The sequence below is a fragment of the Cucumis melo genome, chromosome 12 (genome assembly GCF_025177605.1).
Source record: "Cucumis melo cultivar AY chromosome 12, USDA_Cmelo_AY_1.0, whole genome shotgun sequence".
In the NCBI taxonomy this organism is placed as follows: Eukaryota; Viridiplantae; Streptophyta; class Magnoliopsida; order Cucurbitales; family Cucurbitaceae; genus Cucumis; species Cucumis melo.
The window spans coordinates 10,086,446-10,110,278 of NC_066868.1; the positions used below are offsets into that span (position 1 = coordinate 10,086,446).

General features: G+C 32.2%; 1 protein-coding gene across 1 annotated transcript in view; it reads left to right on the top strand.

Moving 5' to 3' along the window:
* Positions 1-23,833, top strand: part of LOC103500583 (vacuolar protein sorting-associated protein 41 homolog) — a 75,384-nt gene that overhangs the window by 39,217 nt on the left and 12,334 nt on the right. The gene's annotated exons all lie outside the window — the stretch shown is intronic.

Consider the following 23,833-nt stretch of genomic DNA (forward strand, 5'->3'; position numbering starts at 1 on the left):
AAATTTGATTTCGAAACGCATAGTGAAAGTTTTGTAATGTGAGAGATATGTGTAAGATAAAACATAAGTGCTTAAGAGAATTACTAAACATGCATAAAAACATTCTAAAGGTCTTAAGAGGGATAGAAATTTGATTTCAAAACGCATAATGTGATGGAAAGCATACATTCGTAGCAGAAAACAGGAGCATAGTTTTACTCTAATTACTTCTAACTTATTAGATATTAAGACGCATAATGAACCCTAACTAAATGAAATTAGGGGTTATCGAAAAACTTACCTTCGAAGCCTCCCGATCTTCGAAATCTCCTCACGAGCACGAGTTCAAAACCACTACTAGAGTTGATCCACTATTCTCTGGGTTAAGAATTGGGTTGTGGGATCGTTCAATGAAGGAATTTGAGAAAGAGATGGAATTTGGAGGGGGAGAATTTTTGTTTGAGATTTGGAAGACAAAACAAATTTGATATAATTTTAAAATTTATCGAAACAAAAATTTGCCAAAAAGTTCTCTAATTAATGAAAAAAGTCCTTTAAATAACCTAATTACATGTAACTATTGCATGTAATCAGTTCTCCCAAATGCAACACCTCACTTTCCACTTAAAATTAGTGGAATTTATCATCATTCTAACTTCTCTTAGTGGGCTTGGTGTCATCACCATGAGCTTCCATTTAGCCCACTAAGAATTAGTAGGATTATCCAACAACATATTGGATTTTTCCACTAACTTTAGTATAGGGGCAAAATGGTCATTTGACCATTCTATTCAAAGTCAAACTTTGACTTTTAAGTCATGTCAACATTTTGATTTTTTACCGTTTTGTCCGTCTTGACTAATTCTGACCTCTCGAGCGTGAATCCACATTCTTTTTTTTTTTAAATTCAAATCATAGTTGAATATAAAGCCAGTCAAATATTGACTTTTCAAAGTCAAAAGTTAACATTTTGACTTTTTACAACTTTAACCATTTCTATCAATTTCGAGCTCCCAAATATGAATCCGTATTCATATTTTTAATATTCAAATCATATTTAAACATAAAGCTCTATCTAAAACTGATAATCGAGAACTATATCACAAATATTTGTCAGTTTCTCTCTCTTTAACTAATTTGAACAATTCAAATTATTTAATCATATTATTCTAAGTTAATTCCATATGAGCTAGCAGGGGAACCTAATGGATCTATAGACCATGCGCTCCAACGATCTGAGATTAACTGGCTAAATTCTTTTAGACCGAGTTAATCAATATTCGTTAACTAACAGGTCATTCCACTAAAATCTCATTGTTGCACTCCCTTCACTATAAATATATTTTTGTCCATCTGATATAACCACAATCAGTAAGTTAATCCTTCACAGGTTATTCGTAACATCGACTGGGTCAAAATACTGTTTTACCTTCGAGATTACATCTTCCCACTGATCCACTATTGAACTATTGGTTTAAGTCCAACCTATAAACTGAATCCCTATCGGGCCAATGAGAAGGTGGGGTCCATTATTCAAGACTTGGATTCAATTCTTAAGGGAACAACCTATCTAATAACTCTAAAGCGGGTAGGAGATAATTCCGTCTTGTACTCTATGTCCCTAGCTATCTACCTAGTCTTACCCTTGAAATGGGAGGCTTGTTGGGCCAGCGTCAATGAGCTGCCCTTACCTATGCAGATCTAAGCATAATACCGTTTGAATAGAAGTTCATTGTTAGCTCAGGATTAAGATTAAGTTACCTAGGTCATCATAACCGAAATTGTCGATTTTATATAGTCAATGGTGTTATAACTTAAAAGTGACTATTTCATGGTTCTAGTCTTATGTAAACTCTTTACATAGGGTGCACCCACGTCCATGTCTCTATATGAATGATTCAGGATCACATCGTTTGTACTAACTATAAAGCGGACACATCCATAGTGTTCTCAGAATAAAGCACCCAACCTTATTCACACACTATAGACCGTTTGAGCTATATACTCGAACTTGATCCATGTTTATCTCTACATAAAGTTCAAGTGTACACTAGATGGTCTCAAGACCTAAGTTTATTGGATTCAAGATTATAATATTTTATTTTCACTAATAAGCTCTTAATAACCACTTTATTGAATAGAATATAATTTAAACTACAAACTACGAGTTTTATGACATAAATTCCAACATAGTGAAAGTTTGGAATGTGCGAGATATGTACGAGATGAAACATAAGTGCCTAAGAGACTTACTAAACATGCATAAAAACACAATTTAGATTTCGAAATGCATAGTGAAAGTTTGAAATGTACGAGATGTGTGCAATATGATACATAAGTACCTAAAAGGATTTCCTAAACATGCATAAAAGCACTCCAAAGGACTTAAGAGAGGTGGAAATTTGATTTCGAAACCCATAGTGAAAGTTTGGAATAAAAACACTCCAAAGGACTTAAGATAGGTAGAAATTTGATTTCGAAATGCATAGTGAAAGTTTGGAATGTGCGAGATGTGTGCGAGATAGAACATAACTACCTAAGAGACTTACTAAACATGCACAAAAACAACTCTAAAGAACTTAAGAGGGGTAGAATTTTGATCTAGAAATGCATAGTGAAAGTTTGAAATGTGCGAGATGTGTGTGATATGATACATAAGTACCTAAAAGGCTTCCTGAACATGCATAAAAACATTCCAAAGGACTTAAGAGAGGTAGAAATTTGATTTTGAATTCTGTAGTGAATGTTTAGAATGTGCAAGATATGTGTGAGATAAAATATAAGTGCTTAAAAGACTTACCATGCATAAAACATGTGCAAAGCCTCCTAAAACACCTCAACTATTCCACATTAATCTACAACAATTTCACATTAACCTAGACCAAAACAACAAAACTATTCCATATTCTAAGATAAGAATAAGTAGACAACAATAGAAATAATCTACATTCAATCCTAATCAATAAACAAAAGTATATAATTGATTTCAACAAACAAAGAAAAAAAATAAGTAGATAACCCAACAGTAGAAAGTTTTCAAACAGGCTAAGAAACATCCTAAAATCATCAATACAACGACTACCTTAAATTTATATAAATTTATCTATACAATGGTATAAAAAAACGTACATACAAGTAGAAGGGGAGAGTAATCACCTATTGAGATTTGACGAAGAAATTGAATAAAGAAAACACTTGAGGAACTGGGTTGCAAAGAAAGGCAATGAAAAGGCATGCTCCAATGTTAACCGTTGCCTCACCTATGTTCATTGGAGGAGAGGTTTATACTAAGTCACGGAGAAAAAGAAAGGCGAGGAGAGGTTTACATTGACTCTTCGATTACCATTGAAGAAAGGCGTGCTTTGACGTCCCAAGGAAAACTAGAGAAAGGCAATGGAAAGAGGACATTCATCGTGGTCTTACCAACGTTCACTGGAGGAAAGGATGAATACGACTTTTGGGAGGAGAAGAAATCGCAAGTGGAAAATTTCAAATTTTTGTCACTTTTACATGAGGAGAACGAATAATTTTTTTTTTCTTTAGTTGTGTTTTAGGTTAAAAAGAATGGAAGAGAAAAAGTGACATTTCACCTTCATTTTGTCCTAAAACTCAACTTTTTTCAAATTCAATCCTAAAAGTCATTTTTCCCTCCAAAATTGGCATATTTTTTGCAATTTCCCTAATGCGATTAATTAAAATCCTAATATTATATTTGACCATAATTGTGTCTCACTCATCAACAAAAACATAAAAATTGATTTGAGGATGGAAATTGCAGTAAGTGCTAAAGTTTTTTGGAAAATATTAAAAAAATGGAAGTTACTATCAGATACAATAATTTGAAAAATATTCAAATCATAAAAGAAGGAAAATTGAAAAAAAAAAAGCTCCAAATACATCCATGTTTTTTCTTAACCATTAATCGAATGGAAGTTGCATTACTGTTTGAGAAAAAGAAAAGTGATTTTCATATGCTTTGATGCTGCTATTGTCGCAAGAGTTAAAGTCATCGACCGAAGTTTGCAGTCGCCGCCTAGAGTCGGAATCGAGTTACAAGTGAATGTCAGAATCCCAGTCCTTTCATGGATCCTAGTAATCTATTGGTAAGTTCAGTCTTACTTTTAGTCGTCACCCCCCCCCCCCCCTCCCCCTTTTCTCCTAACGTGACCAAAACTTCCATTCGACGACCTCACCACAATGGTGCAACTTGTTTTAGTATGTGGTATCCTCTTTTTAGTTCGTTGTGTGCCCTCTTGAGGCGTGTGATAAGTGCTATTTTTGGGATGATGACCGTGGTTGGAGTTCCCTTGTTATATAACAGAAAGTTCATGCCTTTTGGTTTGGTATTATAAAGCAAAAGTACCAAACAAAAGGAGGGTTTCTTTAATTTTGTTTAGTGTGCTATGGATGATGAGAGAAGCATTAGGTTTTGGGAAGATAATTGGTGTGCTCCGAAACCTGTTGTGACTTTGTACCATAATGTTTATGTTATCTCCAGTGAAAAAGAACTTGTTGCAGATTATTGGAATGCTCTGAAACAAGCTTGGGATTTGGGGTCGTGAAGAAACCATTTTGATAAAGAAGTTAATAAAATAGAATCAAGTTACAATGAAAGATTGACTCCTCGGGCAAGCTTTCTACTAAGTTCACTTTCCTAAACTTGATAAAGGGGTTCACGGAAAATAAACTAACCATATGTTAAAGCTTAAAATTCCTAAGAAAGTGAAGATCTTCTCACGGTCCCTTGCTTATAGAAGTCTAAATACTCCTGGGAAGCTTCAAGGAAATCCCCAAGCTGGGTCCTCGCCCCCTCCATTTATTATTGCCTTTGTTTTAGAGAGATGGACACTACAGATCATTTGTTTCTTCACTGTGAGTTTGCTTCCAAAGAGTGTTATTTTCTTTTTAGTACTTTTTGAAGGAAAGAAATTTCCATAGCGGAAGCATATGAACGTTGTGTAAATGGAATTCAATTTGAAAAACCACAAAATTTAGAGAAAACAAAAATTAAAAATTAACATGCCTTTAAGGAGGAAACAAAAAAATCTACCTTTGTAGAATCCTCCCAAGAACATCACGAAATGGAAGGACATAAAACAGAAAGTTCAACAGTATTGAATTTTTGAATCAATAGTAAATACCTCTCGTTATATACTTACTTTGCTAACTTTTTAAATCGTCTTGATTTGTGGTAACAACTTGAAATATGCTAACTGCTGTCAACACTTGGTGAAGTGAGATTGCATACTTTACGTCAATTTTTAATCACAAAAAAAGAATATTAAAAGAAGTTGAAGATGAACTAAGAAGAACTCAACTAGTCGCCAGAGTGACTCAACTCTCAGTGATCTCAATTTGACAGATTCACCCAATCGTTAGATATAATTGTAAAATTCTAAAAAAACAATGGAAAAAATGGAAAATATGTTTGAATCTCTAAAGTCCGTAAAGTATGATGACTTGGGCAACATGTTGAAGAGCATGATTGAATACATGAAGAATCAACAACTTGGATCTTCAAATGCATCAGAAGGTGAACAGTATATGGTATGAGCGTAAAATACAATGTAATTGAATATATATGTGAATTAATGTAGTTTTACATATTTGTAAAATTCACTGTAATTTTATAAGCAGTGTGCAAAGGAATTCAAGGAGCATCTAGACAAGGTTGAAAAAGACCAAGAAGAAAAGAAAGAAAAGAAAGAATTGGTTCTAGATTCAGATGTTGTAACTATGCTTCAGAAAAATGATGAGAAAAAAGATGATAAAGGACGAGGAAATCAAGATCAAAGTTCATGAATTGCAAAAGGAGGACAAAATACAACGGAAATATCGGACAAAGCACCTGCACAATCTGAAAAAATGGGAGAAGAAACAAGATGCAAAGTAATTGATAGACCATATATTGGTAAATAGGATGATTAAATTAGAAATACATGTTAATAAACTGTGAACATAATTGTTATAGAAAAATGGAGATGCTGACAAGGAAACCAACAAACTAATCAGTTCAATAAATGAGACAAAAATCTATGAGGAACTACAAATGATGAAAAAAGAATTCAAAGAAATTGTTATAGTATTCTATGTAAACTCTTTATATAGAATGCCCTAACTTTCACGTCTCTACATGAACGATTCAGGATAACATCGTTTGTACTAACTATAAAGCGTGTTGCACTACAGTATTCCCAAAATAAGGTGTCGAACCATATTCGTATACTATAGACTATTTAAGTTATATATTCGAACTTAATCCATGTTTATGTCTCTACATAAAGTTTAAATTTATTCAAAATAGCTTTGGGACCTTAGTTTATTCGATTTAAGATTATAGTATTTAACTTCACTAATAATTTTTCAATAACGACTTTATTGAATATGATATGACAACAAAATACGAGTTTTAGGACATAAATTCTAAAAAAAATTTAATGTGTATCATATTAAAACTATGAGTTATGAGAGAAATTTATATTTGGATATAATACAAATTTGGATTAAATTAAATATAAGATATTTAATTTAGCAATTAATTAATTTGAGAATTAATTAATAGTTTAGTTTAATTTAATTTAATTTAATTAAATGGGTCTTTTAAAAAATATAACAAAGCGACAAAATATATATATTGTATAGAACAATTTCAAAAATAAAAAAGTCCACATGCCCATAATGAGAAATACCAAAAGTGCCCCATGGTTAATTGACACCCAGAGCACGTAATATATTTGGTAAACGGTCATTTAGATTTTACTTTTTTTTTTAGATTTCATCGTTTAGATTTGGCTACCCACATCTAAACGATTTTTTTCAAGATTTTTTAATACACGATCGTTTATATTTAATCGCCCAAATTTAAACGATTTTTTTCAAGATTTTTTTGTACATGATCATTTAGATTTGGCACACGATCGTTTAAATTTGGGTAGTCAAATATAAATAATTTTTTTTAAAAAAAAATTGATACATGATCGTTTAGATTTAATTGTTTAAATTTGGGTAACCAAATCTCAACTATTATTTTTCAAGATTTTTTGGTACATGATCGTTTAGATTTGGCACACGATCGTTTATATCTGGTAGACGATTGTTTAAATTTGGCTACTCAAGTCTAAATTATTTTTTTTTTTAAGATTCTTTGGTACACGATAGTTTAGATTTGACTATTTTTATACACGATCGTTTAGATTTGACTATCAAATATCTCATATTTTTTTTCACGATCTTTTATATTTGATACGCAATCTTAAATAACCAAATAACAACTTGAAAAAAAATAAAAATATATAAATAAAATAGATCTTTTATAATGAAAAGGAAGGGCAAAGGAAAATATTTAAAAAATTTATAGAATGAGAGAAAAAGACGATGGAAAGAAAAAAAGTTGTAGGGAGGAAGATAAGAAATATGATAAAAAGAAAGGGCAAACTTGGAATATTAAACAAATGGCCAGCTTCATGGACTTTTTCATTTTGTTATACGAACCATAAATATTTTGTCAGTTTGTTATATTTATGAAAATTAAACTAAATTAAAACTATATATTATATGAGAGATATTCATTTAAAATATGATTTAAATGAAATATTAATTAAATATGATTTAATTAATTATTGGCGGTCTTTTAAGAAATATAACCAAGCGACAAAATATTTACATTGTATACAATAATTTCGAAAACGAAAAGAATGGAAAATACCAAAAATGTCTCGTCAACCTCGTTGTCAACAATGCACATAATAGATTTGATACATGATTGTTTAGATTTGGATATTGTTTGGTACATGATCATTTAGATTTGATTGTTTAGATTATTTTTTTTTCAAGATTCTATGTACTTGATCATTTAATTTGATTACACAATTGTTTAATTTGGTTACATGATCATTTAGATTAGGTACAGGATCATTTAGATTTGATCATTTAGATTTGGGTGGCCAAATCTAAACGATATTTTTTAAAGATTCTTTGGTACACAATTGTTTAAATTTTGGTAAACGATTTTTTTAAAGATTTTTTTGGTACACAATCATTTAGATTTGGCTAGACGATCATTTAGATTTGACTATTTTTTACACGACCGTTTAGTTGTGGCTACCCAAAAACGACGTTTTTTTCAACAAAATGTAAACAATCTTGAACAACCAAATAGTAGATTGAAAAAAAAAAATTAGATCTTTTATATTTGATACATGATCTTGAACCAAACAAGTGTTTGAAAAAAAGGAAGAAAGGGAAAAGAAGAAAGACGATGGAAAGAAAAAAAATCATAGAGGAAGAGGAGAAGAAAGACGATAAAAGAGAATGACAAATCTAGAATATTTTAAAAAAATGACCAACTTCACAAGTTTTTCATTTTGTTATATGGGACGTAAATAATTTACCGGTTTGTTATATTTATGAAAATTTCCCTAATTATTAATTTAAATTTAAATTAATTAATTATTTAAATATTAATTTAATTTGATTTAAATTAAATTAAATTAGTAGGGAACGTGGATAATTCTCTCATGCAACCCAAAAAATCTTCAGAATGAATAAGTGGGAGGTAAGAGTATAACAGATAAAAAGAGGTGCTTCTAAAAAGAAAAAGGAGACTGTGCCTATAATCTACGTATTCTTTCAAGGAAAAGATAATTCACTTCACAAAATTTCCATTCCAATATTGGTTCCCACAAACCAAAATCTCAAGCTCAGAGATTAGAGATGTTTCCAAGTGGTGATAACCTAAAATTGGTCTCTAGCAAATATAGAGACTTCAACGTACGTAGGATATCCCTGAACTGAGTACCTGCGATAAGGTACGGCTTATGCAGATCATAATGTGTAATGTCCAAGACATGAAACCAATATATTCTTGAGGATTGTTGATTTTCATTCGTTTCTTCCTTTTGTCGGCTGGTTCATTTATTTTTATGTATTTGTCTTTATTTGTTAATCTATTGTAAACGATTTTACTAGAAAACTTATATATTACAAACCGATGTTCGGGTAAATACGTATTGAAAATATCTTTTGTCTTGCTTTATTACCTAAGTAACAAATCGTAGCGATGTATGCTTACACTAGTATCGAGCACTATAACCTAAAGTAATGAGGAAATGACTTTGTGGGGATTGGTACAAAATTAATCGACTAAGAATCCTAAGTAAATTTTTTTTAATAACATCAGTTTGTAATTATATGTTTTCCATTACATGTGTAGACAAAAAATAAAGTAGAGAAAACTAACGATTCAAGCTAAATTTATGACATGAGCGTCGTAATTAAGAAATAGTTTGAAGACAAATTTTGTATTTTATGGAAAATATATATGCATGGAAAAAAATTAGTAAAAAAGCAAGAGCGAAACTTAATGTATGACATGAACGTCGTAATTAAGAAATTTTTTTCATTTGATGTACCATGTATATACATGCAAAAATAATACTAATAATAATGAAAATTTAAGATTGAAGCTAAATTTATTAAAGGGGTCTTTTAAAAAATATAAAAAAGCGGCAAAGTATTTATACTGTATAGAATAATTCCGAAAATGGAAAAAGCCCAGAGGCCCACCATGTAAAATATAAAAAATGCCCCGTTAATAATGCGCGTAATATATTTGGTAATGCGATTTGGTACACCATCGTTTAGATTTGACTATTGTTTGGTACACGATCGTTTGGATTTGTTTTTTCAATTCTATCGTTTAATTTGGTTACAGATCGTTTAATTAATTGGGTTACATAAGCATTTAGATTTGGCTACACGATCGTTTAGATTTAGGATTCCAAATCTAAATGATTTTTTTTTTCAAAATATGGTATACGATCGTTTAGATTTGGCTACACCATCACGATTTTTTTTCAAATTTTGGTATAAACGATTTTATTCAATATTCTTTATACACAATCTTTTAGTTTTGGTTACCCTAATTTAAATACCTAACCAATTTTTTCAAGATTCTTTATACACCATCCTTTAGATTTGGTTACCTAATCTAAAAAAAAAAAAAGAAGAAAAATGATACGATGCATGTAGTGAATGAAAAAAAAAAGGAAAAAGAAGAAAGAAGAAGAAAAACATGCACGCACCTAAAAAAAGAGAGAAAACAAGAAAGATGATAGAAAGAAATAGATTTAGTTACCTAAATCTAAAAACAAAAAAAAAACAAAAAAAGATAGAAGAAATCACAGGTAAAAGAAGAGTACAAAGGAATACGATAAAAAATCGCAGAGAGGAGAAAAAGATGGAAGAGCAAATCTGAAATATTTAAAAAATGGCTAACTTCATAGGCTTTGTTACTCAGACCGTAAATATTTCAGTAGTTTGTTATATTTAAGAAAGTTTCCCTTTATTAAATGAATATCATAATTAAAATTGTTTAATAAAATCAATTTAAGAAAAATGAGTATTGCATGTACAATAGATATGTAAAAGAAAAGTAGCAAAAAACTCAGGTTATAATAGTTTGCACCCAAAAACAACTTATAATAATACAGATTATAATAGTCTGCACCTCAAACGCAGACTATAATAATATATACTATAATAGTCTACACCCCGAATGCAGACTATCATAACATACACTATAATTGTAAATGCAGACTATCATCACACACGCTATAATAGTCTGCACCAAAACGCAGACTACTGTCATAGGCAGACTATTATAAGTCATTCCTTGCCCCAAACGCCAAATGTTTTAAGGGATGTGATTTCTCTCTTCTTCTTCAAAGTCACAACCTCTCAATCTCTATTCTTAGATTACATCTCTCTCACTCAGCTCAATAACTCATGTTCATGACTTTAACCTCACAGCGGCCATCACTCCACTTCTTCATGCTATCTATTCCAATTTCCCATGAATTTTTGGTTTTGTTTTGGTTGTAGTTGAGGAAATTTTGGTTTAGGGTTTTGATTGTAGCTAAAAAACAAAGGAAAGAAAACAAAAATGAGAAAATTAAAATAAAAAATTGATTTTGAAACCAAACCGAATCATTTATATACATTTCAATTCGGTTCAAATCACACAAACATTGCTGTTCAATTTTGTATACAAGTTTTTTTTTCATTTGATTTAGTTCGATTTGACCCAAAATCAAATCAACCATTTTCAGGTGCACGAGCATGAGGCAGAGAGCGCAATTTTATGGAGTTTGGTGCTTGAATGTAGGGGTGTTTATCAAAACCGCAAAAATGAAGTAATATGGATTGATTTGGTTTGTTATATTTTAAAATTGAATTTATGTGGTTTAGTTTAGTTTAAATATAAAAATCACATTGAACCAAACAGAACTATTTTTTCCTTAAAAAAATGAAGTATTTAAAAAAAAAATAGTGTTTTTTTGAAAATATTGTCAAAAATAGGATAGTTTATGAAAAATACATGACTTCCATTAATCCACGTCAGCTGTGTTTGACCATTTTGACCACGTGGATAAAGGAATTCGTGTATCAAATACACGACTTTGATAATATAAAAGAAAAATTATGGTTTAAGTACATAATTAAATATGTAATCCAAATAATTAGAAATTGAAATTTGTGGAAATTTTAGTCAAAATTACAAGTTTTGAAATCCTAATTGATTTTGAATTCATTGATTTTGTTTTGCATCCAAACATGGAAATTAATTTAAAATCACAATAATTTTTTTCTTCCCATTTAACACATTTAATACTTGGGAATTTTGCCTAAAATTTGGCAATTTAACACATTTAACACATTTTTTAATTTTAATTTGATTTAATACACATTTAACACATTTTTTATTGGGATCTTTTAAAAAATATAACAAAACGACAAATTATTTACACTCTATAGAACAATTTCAGAAACGGAAAAAGCCCATAGGCCCACAATGCGAAATACCAAAAATACCCCAATAAACGCGCGATTAATCGTCCGCGCGTCCGACTAATGTTAATAAATGATTATTAGACGGCATCGTGTAGAATAATATACAACTAATACACGATCTTATAAATTACCAAATATATAATCGATAAAAAAATAAATGCTGAACAATAATAAAATACTTTAGATATAAATGATCGTGTAAATTATCTTTAACGATTATCTCATATGTGCGTCTGATCTTGTTTGAAAATATTAACGATAATCATACACGATTTTATGCATTACCATATATATAAACAATAAGGTAATAAACAGTAAAAGATGACGAAAAAGTTTAAGTATACACAATCATGTAGAGAAGTTTCAACGATCGTTATATAAGTATAAACGAACATTTACAGAAACTTCAATAACTCGTAATTACAAAAATGCCATCAAAATGAAGGCATTATAAAAAGGTGAAGAAACTTGTTCAGACTTTTTCGTCCATCGTTAATCGTTTATATCCTGGTAACTACTTCAACAGAAGTGCTGCGATCGACGATCTGACTTGCATACAAAGAGGTCTGAATCTATATTAATTTCGATCTATCTCCATCATCTATATATATCTACCATGATCTATATCGCATACAAAGAGGTCTGAGTCTATATTCATTTCGATCAATCTATATGTATCACAATCTATCCCAGATACAAAGACATATGTTTCTATACTGATTGTATATAATTCATTGAATAATTTATATTAGTCTTCTTTTTTACAAATAGATGGTTAGCAAGAATAAGCAAGCATCATGTAGCAAATCAATAAAGTGTAAAGTAAAGACAGAAGAAAGAAAAATGAAGAAAGAAAAAGGAATAAAGGTAACAAACTAGAATGTGAATATCTGTATGTATAGCGTTGTATATTTGTGTATCTTTTTCTTTATAGCGCTCTGTATTTGCAAATTTGTTAATGTAACGCCCAACAATTCGATATCTCTTTTGGGTTTTGTCCATTGTCATTGATGTTAAGTGTGGTTATGGAAATTTTAGATTTATTGGAAGAACCTTACCATTTGGATTTTCTTGAGTAATTAAGGTTGGGAATCCTCATTTGTTTAGGATAATAAGTATCATTTTTCCATTTATTTATTTATCTTATTATTTTTATTTTTATTTTGTTGGAAATAATTAGGGAAGCCCATATTAAACTAAAGTTGGTTGTTTTGGTGAGATTTGGAGAGAGAGAGAGGAGGGGTTGTTTTGGGTTTTTTTAAAAGGAAAAGAAAAGAGTCAATTTTCTTATAAAAAGGCCTTGGGACTCGTGCGTAAAGAGGAAGAGGAAAAAAATTTCAAAGAAAGAAAGAGGGAAAAAGAAAAAGAAAAAAAAAGGAAAAATTTTTATTATTGAAACCGAGCCGTCGCCGAGCTTCCAGCCGCGTCGGAAGAATCGTCCAAGCCGATCTGCGCAGCCGAGCGTCCGTCGGAGAAGCCGTCTCTCGCACGCCGAAGCCGAGTCGAAGCCACCTTCGCGCGTCCGCAGCCAACCCGTCAGCCAGCCGAGTCGCGCCGCTTCGATCCGACGCAAGCGCAGCCGAAACGCAAGTCTGTAGCCGTCGCCGAGCGAAGCCGCGGTAGCCGGACCACCAGCAGCCGCCGCGCCACCCGAAATCCGGAAGCCGATGCCTCGCGCGCAAAGATCCGACCGAAGACCCGCCCCGCGACCCGAACCGACGCGCGCCACCTTCCGGAACCCGACCCGCGCCCGCGTGCATCCGTGCGTGAGCCGCGTCCGCGTGTGAAGCCGCGCCGCGCGCTTCTGCGTAGCCGAGCCGCGTCTCCCTCCTGTTGCAAGCCGAGCCGCACGCGTAATCCCTGTGCCGAGCCGAGCCGCGCCTGCGCCAAGCCGAGCCGGTCCCTGTCCTCTTCCAGCCGAGCCGCCAAGACTATTTTGGCTCCATCCACCTAAATTTTGGTAATTTAATTAATTATTGCGGCATTTCCCAGTAAGACTTCATGCCTCGGACGTTAATTAAATTAATTTGGGACTTAATTATATTATTTTTCCTTAAGGGACGTCTTGGACCAAGTAATAGCTGCAGCGTGGGATTTCTTCAGTAGGGGCTCGAGCACTGCAACCTCCTTCTAGGGTAAGTCATTTCAAATGAGTCTTGAACCGTTAGTCTTTGGTGACCTAATTACGAATCTTGGCATATTAAACAGTTAGGACCTCGTCGCTTGGAAAGCGTACTGCCTCGCGGTTAGGACTCTACAAGTAAATCTCCAGGTAAGAGATTCTACTACTAGCTTCATGTTTAGAAGTATGAGACCATGTATGCCCCGACTTTTCATGTTAAGGATTAGACAGTACATTGTCTGAGATAAACGTTAGTATGATGTAAATGACGATATAGTTATGCTATAATCTATTATGTGTGGCAAGAGCTGTTATGGCTACGACGAATGTCGGGACGGAGAGTGTAGAGGTGAATTATGTGACATGTTATATGCTGATGCCATGTGTATGTATACTGCAATTAGGGTACCTGTTAGCTTAATCTGTTAGAGTCGTACCTGCATGGGTGTCCTTCGGGATCACCACCTATTGAGGACTGTGTGGTCCGACGAGACACCAGTCTAGCATGGATATAGATGTGACTCGAGTGACTCGACGGGGTCCTCGCATCCCGACTGTCCTAGGTATCCCCCGGGGCACCGAAGACAAGAGTTACGTTCCTACGGGAGCGCATGATTGCACGTGTTCGGGAACGTGCCAGAGATTGGGTACCAGTTATCAGGACTCTAACAGGAAGTTAACAGGCACCTAGTGGGACTAGTAGTGGGTCCCTTACTGAGTATTTTTATACTCACTCTCTCCACTTTATGTTTTCAGGTAGAGGACGAGGCAAGGGCAAGGGCAAGCTGGCGAGCGACCCGAAGTGAGACCGTGAAGGGCCATAGGGACTACCGCTTCCGCTTATTCTTATTTCAGATTTTCGCATTTGAATTTGAGTACTTTTCATTACTTACCATCTTTTATGTAGATAGGGCCCGAGTAGGACTTCAGAACGCTTTTACTTTTTCTGCATGACTACCTTGTTTAAATTTTTATAAATGAAATTTCTTAAACCGTATGCGTTTTAAATAATTTTTATGACTTAAACCACTTGTTCTATATTTAGTAATGACTTCGATTCAGTATAAGGAGTCGGGTCGTTACAGTTAAAACTTATCATTGTTTGAGACATACTATTTATTATATCATTCAACAGGTGAAACACTATCCAAATGACATTATTATGGAAGATGAACAAAAAAAAAAACTTAGAATTACTGCATACTACAGTTTAGAAACATTGAATCAAATCAAGTCAAAAATAGACCCAAGAATTCTTTCTCAAGTTTTGACAAACAGTCCTTTTGGCCAGTTCCTTAATATTAAAATGACCAAAATACCAACACAATTCCTGAATTTTCTATTTAGAAAACAATGCCATACAAAAAAATTAATGTCCTTGCTTTCAACTTCAATGGACATATAGCAGAATTTAGGCTGAAAGAATTTTGTTTTGTGACTGGACTAAAAGGTCACAAATTTTATGAGTTAAATCTAGGAAAAAGAAAAGAAAATTGTCTAAAAAATGTCATTTTCCGTCATGATGACTTTATAATAAGAAGAGATATAGAAAGAACTTTCAAAGCATTGTGTAATGAGAAAGACTCATTAAAAGAAAAACTAGTTAATCTCTATATCTTAGAAGCATTTTTAATTCACAAGCAACAACACAACCACATAAATCTCCAACATCTAGACATATTGGATAATGAAGAAATCTTCAAAGACTATCCATCGGGAAGGTGATAACATCCTAACATATCAATTCTTGAAAAAAGCATCCTACAGTCACAAGGATGTTGTATACCTTCAAGGGTTTCTCCTAGCTTTATTCTATTAGACTTTTGAGAAAATACCAAGACTTTCCAATTTAGATGTTGGGTTTGGAAGAAAGCTTACAATTGAAGGGCCACCAATTGTAACATGGGAATGTTTGGAAATAAGTCATTGGAGGACTCTAAACATCAACATTTTTTAATATAAGAATGTAAGTAAATTTAGAGCATGCTTTATATATGTCTATCTAGATAGACAATGAAAGATTTCTATCCATGTCTATCTTGAATAGATGATGATATAAATTTATCACTGTTTATCAATACCTTTGCTACTTTTTCACTAATAATCTAATATCATTTTATTTGTAGTTCTCCATGACACCACTAGACTCACCAGAAGAAGAGTCTCAAACAATTTTGAGATATTTCAAAAATATTGAGAAGCAGAAAAGAAAAGAAAAGGCATAGCAGCAAGAGAAAAAAGAGAAAGAAATGGAAAAAAAAACAATGAAACAAATAAAATCTTAAATGAAATAAGAGAAATCAGAAAAAATCAAGAAAGAATAGAAACAGAACAAATATTATTAAGACAAAGAATAAAAGAAATAAAATGCATGTTGACAATTGTTATGAGAAGCTTGAATGTTCCATCACCACCAACCAAACTTCAACAACAACAGAATGAGAAAGAAATTGCATATACAAAAGTCATGGAGAAAAATAGACCACCTACTTGTAACCTTGATCTTCTTGATGAAGATGAAAAAGTTAATACAATGGTGAATTATGCAACAACACATTGCCCTATGGTTAGTACCTTATTCATTATGTACTCCTTTGTTTTGTTTAATGTTCCTTAAATTCCAAATAAAATACGATTATGTTGTTTCTTTTTCTTTACAGGAAACTGTCGTTTTGGAAACACAAAGTAGTTTGGAAACAATAGCAACTATATATTTAGAAACACCCAAAACACAAATATTACTGCAAGTTTAATTCTTTTCCAAACAATAAATATAATTTATATCGTATAGGCAGATATAATTTATCTGTGTGGATGTGTTTTCTTCATGATCGCTCTGAACATTCTTACTTTATGTGTTTACAGATAGATGAAGAAGACGCAAAGAACAACTAGTTTATTCATTTAGAAACACCAAAAACACACGTATTCACATAGGTTTTAATTTGTTTAATATACAACTGGTTTTACGATCTTTTAATGATATTAAACGATCATTTATATATTTCACACAACTGTTTGTTTAGTTTACACACATTTTAATTCTTTACTACTCAACTGGTTTCATGATCGTGTATATATGTTATACGATCGTTTATGTATTTTACACAATCGTATATACATATTTAAACGATCTTTATATTGCACGGCTGTCTATATTGTCTTGCACAATCATTTTGATAGCATATTCTCTTTTTACATTCAGATAATTGAAGTTCAAGATGGAGAAAAAGAAGAAGAAGTTGAAAATAGGAGTCAAGAAGACAAAACAAAACGAAGCCAAATTCAATTGGGGAATATTGAAATCGTTGAAGAAAAAAAATAGAAAAACAAAGGGAAGAAAATACAAAAGATACAACAAAAGGAAAACAAAAGTTGATTGAAGAGAATGAGGTTGATAATAATGAAACTGAAGAAGAAATTGACATTGATAGCAATCAAGAGCATGCACCACAAGAAGTGGAAACAAAAGGAAACAAAAGAGAAATTAAAGAAAAGAAAAAGGAAAATAATGGTCGTCTGCAAAAAAAGACAAAAGTTTCAAAATTGATATGGAGACAACCCATCTCAACACAAGAAGAAAAAAACAAGAAAAACGAAAAAAGAATGTCAACTCAATAATACATTGATTCTACTCCATCCTTCGACCTAAAAAATTCTCAATATTTTAGAGATGATTTATAGTATTTGTAAAGCTTCAAATCTTTACATTTAACTTTTGAAAATTTCTTTATTTTATACTCGAGAAATTTGTATTTCATTTCACTCTTTATATCCTACACTATCTTGTAAAACGTATAAAGGGATCAACAACACTATTGTTTAATCGTATAAATACATAGTCACTTAAATAATATACTTCACGATCGTGTAAATTGTACAACATTATTGTTTAACAGCATCTTATGAATGATATCTTACACGATCGTCTAATTGTACAATATCATCGTTTAACATTATATGTTTTTGTCATCGTTTAACAATGCAATCAATTACATTTTTTAAAAGATCATTTTGACTTAATTACACGATTGTTTATATATATATATATATATATATATATATATATATATATATATTAAATAGTAAGGAATGCGATTCGACATTTTAAAAAAGGCATTCGAATTTACAATATTACCCCTTTGGTAAAAACCAACAATATACGTACCACCTTCTTCGTTTTCCGTCACTTCGCAATACACAAACACACTGATCACTTAGCTTTTCGTCTCAAAGATTTCCTATTCCATTTTCCTCTCAGTCCATTTTTCTCTTCAACGACAAAAGGTATGTTGCTGAACTTTTCATACTATAATGTTACGTTTCGTCTTCTGTATATTTCAAATGTTTCGACTTCTATCTTGAAAACTATCGTTATGTTATTAAATTCTTATTCTCAAGTGTTTTGGATTCGTTTAAACTTTTATTCTAAAGATTCTTAAATGTTTCAATTTATCATTACTTGTCGATTAATTATATTATGAATGTCTTTCTGTTTGGATTAAACGATCTGTTACATCAAGTAAACGATAATTTAACTTTAGGATTTATGGTTTAGTGTTTTATAAACGATTGTGTACATAACAAAAATATATTATGATCATTATTTTCAGGATGGTTGTACCTAGCGACAAATACTTTCCTACCACTGTCTCATGCCAAGTTCACAAGATGGACAGTCTTATTAAGATAAACTGACCAAGGAACAGTTGCAGATGTTCCACAAAACAATTTTTGGTCCATTATTGAATGTCAACATGGTCTTCAACGGCCAGTTGATCCATCATTCCCTACTGAGCAGATACTTGAAGAAGCCAACCCAAATGGGATTTGTTTTTCTGTTTTGGGGGAAAATGTCTATTTCACCCAAAATGAATTAAATATCGTAACCGAGTCATGGCCAACCAATGTAACATTAGAGAAATATTATGATAATAAGCACCTACAAAGCCTTCTATTCGGATCAAAAAACAAGAAAATAATAACGTGCTTGAAAGTTGAGGAAATTTTCAAAAATTTTGAGTTTACGAATGATGATGATGCTGTAAAGGTTACCTTGGTCGTTTTTATTGAAACTGTGATGGTCGGGAAGGATAAAAAACGCAGTTTGATATGGATATTTTGGAAAGATTTGATGATGAAAAAGTTTTTAAGAACTTTGATTAGTCAACTTTCTTCTACACTCATTTGTTCAACAGTTTGAAGACAATTCTACAAGGGAAAAAGAAAGCATACGAGTTAAAGAAGGCAAGAAGTTCCAAAGCAGTAGAATACTACAACAATTTTTAATTTTTTTATTTATTAGAATCAAAATCAAAATCAAGGGAATGATGATACTCATCAGAATGACAATGATGATCATCAGAATAGAGAAGATATGATCGACACTGACCAACCATATGTTGAACAATAATATACTCAAGAACTTAACGTGGAAACCCAAAGGTTAACATTTCATTCATTGTTTACTGCTTTATATTGTTGAAAATTGCTTACATTCTAAATAAGTAACAATTGTATTTTTTCTTATTCTCAATTTTTTTTCTCATTTTGTTTAGGAAATAAAAAACAACTTCACTGGAACATCAAGAGAAATCAGGTAGTGATATTAGCATAGACGACAGGGATGCAGACTTGCTATTGACTATAAGAGATATATCGGATAATATAAATGCTCAAAGTCAGAAAGAAAAAGACCTGCCAGAAATGATTACTACCCTTCCACTTATGAGCCAACCTCTTCCACTTTGTGAGATACAATAGCTCCATTGGAACAAATTTTACAAATTCACAAAGTGCCATCATCAATTTCAATTGAAAATGAAGAATGTCAATTGGTATGTCTACACAACAATTGTTTAGTCCTTTGAATTAAGAGTTTGTTTCTTATCTAATATTATGCATTGTAGAAAATACAAAAAAATGATCAAGCAGTTACTTTGTGTAACGCCCCAAATTAAGATAATTTATTCTCAATTATCTTAAGTGTAATTTTTTTTAGTGTTGGATTTAAATTGGGTGTTAATTGATTTAATTGTTGAAATATTGATTTGTGGAGATTGGAATTTATTAGATATTTTGGAAAATATCTAATTGTTTAAGTTGAATTTTTTTTAATTAAAATTGTTTGTTTTAAAAGATTTGTATTTGGGAGAAATTTGATTAATTATATATGATTATGTAATTAATTAAATTTGAAGTTGAAATAATTATATTATGTAAATAATATAATTATGTAAGGATATTTATTTTGGGAAAGATAAAAGTGATTTGATTGGAGAGAGAGGGAGATTTGAGTTTAAAAAGTAGATTTGAGAGATTTAAATGAAGAGAGAGAAGGAGTTGTTTTATTTGGAATAAAATAAGGAAAAGATAAGAGAAAAGTAATAATAATTTTATTATTATTAATGCATTAAATAGACTCCTTTGGAAAAACACTATTCATCATCTTCCTCAAGAAACCCTAATCACACAACCAAGAAACCCTAGCAATCATTTCTGTCGCCGCCGCTGCTTGTGTTTGCCGTTCTCCGCACTTGACTCGTCGATCGTCGCCGTTCAACAGCCACCATGAAACACTATTGTCCACCGCATCTTTTCCATCTCAGCCAATCGTTCGCTCGTGTTGTCGTCTGTCGTACAACAACATCGTCAACGAGTCGTCACGTCACACCGTCGTTAAAGCTCCATCCAGTCGCATCGAAGATCACTACGAACCCGAGCCGCATCTTCACCCGAGTCGTCTGAAGCCGTGAACCTGAGTCGCGCGCAGTCCTCAACCGTGTCCCCGCAAGCTACCCAAGTCGCATGCATACCCTAGTCGAGTTGCAGATACGAGTCACCCGCAGTACCGAGTCGTAACGCCAGTCGTTTCTGCATTCTACCCGAGCTGTTTCCCTACCTTAGTCGAGTCGATCCCTCTCTATCCAAGCCATCTTGAGTCGCAAGCTTATTTTTGGTCATATTCCCCCTATTTTCGGTAAGTCTTGGTAAGTTTGATTAGATTTTTGGCATACCCAACAAATATTAATTTTGAGCTCCAATTAAATAATTTTTGGATTTAAATTGGTTAGAGTTTAGCTCGAATTTTTGAGTTATGGAACCTTGTCCTATATTAAGGTTGAGTTGGATCCGACCTCAACTATGGGTAAGTTGAATTAACTAGATTTTTTTTATCCTAAATTAACTGCAAATTTAGTTATCTTAGTATTTTATCCTTACTGTTTAGAATTTTCTGGGGAAGCTTGACTTTGCTGTCAGGAATGTTTTTTATGTGAATTAAGCTAATCTCTAGGTAAGAGATTTTCCTACTAGACCTACGAGAATTTAAGTAAGAGCTTGCATGTAACTTTCCCATTATGCATTGATGTAGTTATTATGCATAATGTGTTTATGTTTATAATGATTGATAGTCATGACTAGTCTATGTTATGGTGACTGATAGATCCGACTGAGTTATGTTTCTTTTGGTGATATTTGATGATGTTGATGCTTATGCATGAAGTATTAATCTCATGATTAAAAATGTTTCGATTAATACTCATGCCATGTTTATGATGATGTTATGCTATGCTACATGTATGGATAGGGTGTTCTGTTAGCTTTTTCTATTACAGTCGTACCTACATGGATGTCCCTCGGGATCACCATCTTTTTATGACTGAGTAGTCTGACGGGATCACTAGTCCAGTATGAGATAATATGTTTACGAGTGGCTCGACGGGGTCACTCGCAGCCCGATCGTCTTAGTGTTTCTTTCGAGATTCACTAAAGACCAGTTTTGTCCTAGGTGTTCTTTGTGTTCACTGAAGACCAGTTTTGTTCTAGGTATTCCCTTGGGTTCACCAAAGACCAGAGATGTTCCTACGGGATCACAGATTGCACGTGTTCGAGAACGTGTCAGTTAGGGGTACCACTTTACAAGACTCTAATAGGAAGTTAACAGCCACCTAGCGGGACTAGTAGTAGGTTCCTTACTAAGTATATATATACTCACTCTCTCATGATTAATTTTTGGGTAATTATAATGTATAGCAATTTTTAGAATAATTATCAAGTATGTAGCAATATTTTTAAAAAATTGCAAATATAGCAAAATCTATCGGTGATAGAGTTCTATCATTGATAGAATCTTAAGGTTTATCAGTGATAGACCAACATTTGTTACATGGTCTATCAGTGATAGACTCCTATCATAGATAGATTTTGACAGATTTTGCTATATTTACAATTTTTTTAAAATTTTGCTATATACTTTATTATTTTGAATATAATTGCTATATTTGCAACTATCCCTTAATTTTTCAGACAGAGTTAGAGGTAAGAGCAGAGGAAAGCTGGCGAATGACAAGAAGTGACCGTGGCATGCCATAAGGTACGTTTTGCTTCTACTATTATGATTTTAGTATTTCTGGTACTTTTATTATCACTCTTTAAAACTAGATAGGGTCCGAACTAGGATTTTGGTATTTGGAGATTTATTTCCATTTATTTATTTATTTATGATTTTTAACGAGTATTTGGAGTTTTGATCATGAACTTTTGTTTTACCTTCCAATTAAATTTAAGAAATTTTATTTTCCTTTAAGTAGTAATGACCTCATCTTAGTATAAAGAGTTGGGTCGTTACACTTTGGTTGAGATAGAAAAAGAAAATGTACAAGTAACTGAGGAACAAAGTCTACCAATTGGAAATGTGTAGCAATCTAATTCAACTGAAAAAATAGAATCTCAATTGGTATGTATACACAACAATTGTGTAGTCCTTTAAATTAAGAGTTTGTTACTTGTCTAATATCATATATTACAGGAAAGACCAAAACAACAAGTTGAGATTCAAAAACATGATGAAGCAATTACTTCGGTTGAAAATGAACTAGTAACGGAGAAACAAAGTTCTACAATTGGTTTATAAGAACTCTGAAGTACTTTGCATCAATTATTATTGTTTTTTATTTTTTCTTTAGTTAACATTGTGCATTATAGGAAATAAATGAACAACAAAAACCAATGAAAAGAAGGAAGCTATGTAAAATAGCAGATAAAAAGGTGCTTGATCAAGATCAACAAGTTAATCCACCCACAACATCTACTGAGGTCATATTACAACCTACAATACCTGTCCCAGATGTCAAATTCAGAGATGTAGGTAGATATGATCCTGTGTGACAAGTGGATCCAAAATTGTGGAAGGCATACTTATCTTGGAAGAGATCTAAAAAAATAACTCATGAAGAGAGGATAGTAGTCTACACAACCAGAAAGAAGGAATTTTTCAAAAAAACTTGAAGAAAAAACATGGATACTAGGAGATGAAAGTACTCTTTCTAAATTTCATTTTATATATAAAACTACATGATCGAGTACAATATACTTTATCTAACCAAATGATAGTTTATATATAATACACGATCGCTTAGTAAGGAAAAGAATGTTGTAAACGATCACTTGTATTTGCTAAACGATGACTTAAATCATCACTTCTATTCACTAAACAATCGTTTTTTTTTTTTTTGTAGACTATGGATTTGTTATTATACCACTTGCAGAATAAAATGTTGCATATCAAGCAACTTTGCAAATATACTTTTAGAGTACTAGATTCGGCGTTTATGGTAAGTTGTTATTCTTTAATTTTTTTTCTATAGAAGTTAAACTGCATAATTATATTTTGACTAAATTTTTTTACTTGTTCTTCAAGACTGGAATCACTAAAGAACACTGTATAGTTAGACAATGACTTTTTGATAATTATGTGCTGACAGCAGACAATAAGAAAGCTGAATGGATAGACACAACAACATACTTAGCACTATGGACAGAACCAGATTTGGATTACTATTTTAATTCAGCTGTTGGTGATTTCCATGATAAAAAAGGTTG